Here is a 5,553-nt window from a genome sequence, read left to right on the forward strand (position 1 = left end):
CAACCAGAATACATTGTTTTTAGGATTGTTTGTTTAAATTAGTGAACTGGGAAAAAACGTGTTGCAATTCTTCTAATTCTTTAAAATAAAAACAAACATATTTGATTCCCAGTTTTTTAACATTACAATCGTACAAAAAGAATTGCAACACACCAAATTTTTCCCCTCCGTGAACTGCCACCTTAACGTGGTGGAGGGGTTTGTGTGTTCGAGTGAACTTAGAAGCTAATCTGTCCAAGGCTGATACCCATGGTATGATGCCTACGACAGATGGGTTCTAGGTGACGAGCCAGACTAAGAGCAGTTCAAGAGCGGCCCCCATATTGGTATGGTGGTACAGGACCATGAGGTAGTCCCAGATCCCGGCGGCAGAACGCGAAACGCTCCAACCACCTTACCAGAGGAGAAAATCCCAGATCCCAGTGGCAGAACGTGTAACATGCCAACCAGCTTACTGGCTGAGGAAGTCCCAGACCCCGGCGGCTGAACATGGCAATCAGCTAACCAGTGAAGGTAGTCCCGGTGGCATAACGCACCAACCAGCTTACCGGCGGAGGTGGTCCCAGATCCTGTTGGCAGAAACCGCCAACCAGCTTATCAGCAGAGGAAGTCCCAGATATCGGCGGCAGAACGCGAGACGCTCTGACCAGCTTACAGGCGGAGGAAGTCCTAGATCCCGGCGGCAGAAGGCGAAACACTCCAACCAGCTTACCAGCAGAGGAAGTCCCAGATCCCAGCGGCAGAACGCGAGACCATCCGACCAGCGTACCAGCGCTGGAAGTCCCAGATCCTTGTGGCAGAAGGCGAAACTCTCCAACCAGCTTAACAGCGGAGGAAGTCCCAGATCCCGGGGGAAGAACGCGAGACGCTACGACCAGCTTACCAGCCTAGGAGGTCGCAGATCCCCACGGCAGAACGCGAAACACTCCAACCAGCTTACCAGCAGAGGAAGTCCAGTATCCCGGTGGCAGAACGCGAAACACTCCAACCAGCTTACCAGCAGAGGAAGTTCCAGATCCCTGCGGCAAAAAGTGAAACGCTCCAACCAGCTTACCAGCAGAGGAAGTCCAGTATCCCGGTGGCAGAACGCGAAACGCTCCAACCAGCTGACCAGCAGAGGAAGTCCCAGATCCCTGCGGCAGAAGGTAAAACGCTTCAACCAGCTTACAAGCGGAGGAGGTCCCAGATCCCGGGGGCAGAACGCAAAACGCGTCAACCAGCTTACCAGCCATGGAAGTCCCAGATCCTGTTGGCAGAACGCGCCAACCAGCTTACAGGTGAAGGAAGTCCCACATCCCGGCGGCAGAACGCGAAACACTCCAACCAGCTTACCAGCAGAGTAAGTCCCAGATCCCGGCGGCAGATTGCGAGGCGCTCCGACCATCTTACCAGCGGAGGAAGTCCCAGATCCCGGGGGCAGAACGCGAAATGCTCCAACCAGCTTACCGGCCAAGGAAGTCCCAGAACCTGTTGGCAGAACGCGCCAACCTGCTTACTTTCAGAGGAAGTCCCAGATCCCGGCAGCAGAATGCGAGACGCTTGGGAGAATGGCTTTTTAGGTTTTGTTTTGATCATGTGGCCAGAAATCCTCCGGCTTTTTTCTAAATTACGTTGTTCCCGGTTAAGGTTAGGATTACAGATGGCTCAACCAGTTTACCGGCAGAAGGTGAAACGCTACAATCAGCTTACCAGCGGAGGAAGTCCCAGATCCCGGGGGCAGAACGCAAAATGCTCCAAACAGCTTACCGGTCAAGGAAGTCCCAGATCCTTTTGGCAGAACGCGCCAACCTGCTTACTTTCAGAGGAAGTCCCAGATCCCGGCGGCAGAAGGCGAAACACTCCAACCAGCTTACCAGCAGAGGAAGTCCCAGATCCCAGCGGCAGAACGCGAGACCATCCGACCAGCGTACCAGCGCTGGAAGTCCCAGATCCTTGTGGCAGAAGGCGAAACTCTCCAACCAGCTTAACAGCGGAGGAAGTCCCAGATCCCGGGGGAAGAACGCGAGACGCTACGACCAGCTTACCAGCCTAGGAGGTCGCAGATCCCGGGGGCAGAACGCGAAACGTGTCAACCAGCTTACCGGCCAAGCACGTCCAAGATCCTGTTGGCAGAACACGCCAACCAGCTTACTGGCAGAGGAAGTCCCAGATCCCGGGGGCAGAATGCGAAACGCGTAAACCAGCTTACCAGCGGAGGAAGTCCCAGATCCCAGCGGCAGAACGCGAAACGTGTCAACCAGCTTACTCTCAGAGGAAGTCCGAGATATCGGCGGCAGAACGCGAATCGCTCCAACCAACTTACCAGCGGAGGAAGTCCCAGATCCCGGTGGCAGAACGCGAAACACCCCAACCTGGAAGAAAAACCAGACGTGCCACGCAGCAGCGTGGAACCGAGGCCGCTTCCATTCGCAGCCCTTTTTAACCTATGGTGTGCTTTACACCTGGAGTGAAGCGCCGCATCCCTCTGCAGAAAGCCTTGTTTTTTGCCGTCTGGTCAATTTTGCACACGAGGAAGTTACATCAAGATACATGAGAAAATCTGGTTTATGTTCAAAATATTACCAATTTTTCACAATAAAACACTGCGATTGACACATTTTTGTATCTAAACAGACTAAAGAGATGACAATAAACACACAATCACATCACACACACTTCTCTCTGTGTGTCTCAACAACAGATACATTAAGGAAGTGTCGGCCTCCTAACCACCTGCTTCTTTTTAGCAGAAATATGGGGTCATATTTTTAGGTTATTAACTATTACCCATGATGGCAAAATCAATAAAAAGCTCTATCAGAAGTGTCTGTTAACCGTCGCTCACAATGCTCTTCTGGTGTGAATTGCAGGAGAGTGCAGACACTACGCGCATTTACCTTTGTATTGTTTTGCGGCACTTCTGCGTCCAGAGAGAACCTAGCCTCAGTGTTTTACTGGGACCTTTTTGGATGAACAGCGAGCTGAGATCCTGGTGATGGTAAATGTTTTTAGCTATTTAATTAATGTTTTACCCTTTAGGTTAAGATTTAAAAAAAAAAAAAAACGCTGGGCGATACTGAGCATTTGGGCATCGATCCAATACCAATATAATACTGGTCAATATCGCCAATATCGATACCAGTATCAATACTTTTTGTAAATGTTGTGGATGTGACATGAACCTGAAAACCTCAGTTGCAATTTTTTTTTGTTTCCCTTTAATTACTTGATAAACATAAAAAATTCAATTAGGACAATATTTTCAATTAAATGGAAAACAAAAAAAGGGGTCATTTTTGGAGTTACAGAAAAGTTTCAAACAAGAGTGGAAATAATATCTGCCGGCTGGTATCAATCCAATACCAATTTGAGATTGATATTATTGATATTTTGGATTGATCCACCCAGCTCTACTGGAGAGGGCCCCATCCTATTACTCTACCTCCAAACTGCTAATTTTCACACGCAGCATGATTTTTAGCATGAATTTGTACCTGAATAGTGGTGACAGTGCTTCAGTGTATGAATTATTATTTTCCTGTAAGTCAGAGAGGTGCAGAATAAAGCTCGAGGGTGAATGCTGGAGCTGAATTCTGTGCAGACCTGCCAACATCTGGACCTGGCGTAGTGTCACAGGCTGTAGTGTGAGTGTTTGTGTGCAGAGGAGGAGGCTGAGCGCGGGCACAGACAAAGGTGGGCCTGTGTGCCCCCTTCCTCTGACGACCTGTGGAAAATTCCCTGTCAGCGCCGTGCCAAGGCGCCTGGCCCCGCGAGGAGGGACTCCAGAGGAATGCGAGGGGTAGACGTGACCAGCATTTAGCCCTGGCCAAAGAGGGGGAGGTGGGGGTCCCAAAGCGTTGATTTAAAATTCATAGGGAAACACAGTTTTTATTTGTGGACAATCATCATAATTTAGAAAAAATGAACAGAAATGTAAATATAAATGTCCTGCCTGTTTTTTTTCTCTTGTTTTTGTGCAGGTGGTTTCATTAATTGTTCACCTGAACCAGGGGTCTGCAACCGTTAACGCTCATTTGTGCCTCTTTATCACTGATCAACACCAAGTAAGAGCCACAAAGTCTTATTTCACCTTTCAAAGAATTTTATCCCCCATTACATTCATATCATTTATCATTTATACCTTGAATATACAGAGAAAAAGCTTTTTTTTTTTAAAATGTGAAATTGTTTACTTTTGACATATTATACTTTCAAAGATCCTTTAATGAAATTTTTGTTTTTAATATGTTATAGGTTTTTTCTGATGGAGGATATATACAGTATCAAGGAAATATACCTCAAATTGGATGTTTATTTCCTTATTCAAATTGTTGTGCTTCTAGATGAGAAAACGCTGTTTCAAAGAGTGTGTATTTGTGATGTAGAAAATATGCCGAGTGGGCCACAAGCCCCCAGTTCTATCTCTTTTTATATGCAGTTTTTATTCATACAGCCCAACAATCAGAAAACAATTGTCTCATTGAGCTTAATGCTGGTAATTTTATAGAAGCAGAAGGTCGATCATACAATATAAACAATAGCTGTTAAACTAAACAAACTGGTTATCCCTGCCCTTAGATCAGGGGAGAGTTCCACGGCCAAGACGAACCAGAGTCACTTGTAGACAAATCAATCCACGTACATCTTTGTTTTCTTCGTCCGAGCTGGTATCTGGCTCAAAGCTGTATGTTTGCAAAGCTCTGACATTTTCGTTGCACTGGTAATGTTAGTAATGTCGGGACGGTCTATACCGGAGTACTGGTGAGGAGAGTCCATCCAATAGTTGAACCTCAGACCCAAGAACAACAGTGCGGTTTCCGTCTTGACCGTAGAACGGTGGACCAGTTCTATACCCTTTCCGAGGTGCTGGAGGGCTCGTGGGAGTTCTCTCATCCAGTCCATATGTGTTTTGTGGATTTGGAGAAGGCGTTCGACCCCGTTCCCTGTGGAGGGTGCTCTGGGTCTGGGGAGCCTTACTGAGAGCTGTATGACCGGAGCAGAAGCTTGGTTTATATAGTAAGTCAGTAAGTCAGACCTGTTCCCGGTTCATGTTGGACTGGCAGGACTGCCCTTTTTCACCAGTTCTGTTCTAAGCGCAGCCAGGGCTTAGAGCGGTTTTTGTTTTGAGATTGACAGATGGATTGGAGCAGCACCTGAGCCAGAAAGTAAAGCTCTCGATTTACCAGTTGATCTTCTTTCCGGTACTCACCTATGGTCATAAGCTCTGAGTCATGACCGAAAGAACGAGATTCCGACCTCAAGCTTCTGAAATGAGCTTCCTCCAGAAGGTGGCTGGGCGCTCCCTTAGAGATAGGGTGAGAAGCCCGATCACCCGGAGAGATCTAAAAGTAGAGGTGCTTCTCCTCTACATTGAGAGGAGCCATCTGGTGCGGATGCTTTGTTGGACGCCTCCCTGGAGAGGTGTTCCGGGCATGTCCCATCGGGAAGACCCAGGACATGTTGGAGAAACTATGTCTTCTAGTCCATCTAGTCTCTTGGGTGCCGGTCTCCTGGGCCCGGCGGTCTCCTCCCCACGCCGGGAGTGGGATCCCCAAGATTTAGCAGGGGATCAAC

This window comes from Oryzias melastigma, linkage group LG13 (genome assembly GCF_002922805.2).
Source record: "Oryzias melastigma strain HK-1 linkage group LG13, ASM292280v2, whole genome shotgun sequence".
Classification (NCBI taxonomy): Eukaryota; Metazoa; Chordata; class Actinopteri; order Beloniformes; family Adrianichthyidae; genus Oryzias; species Oryzias melastigma.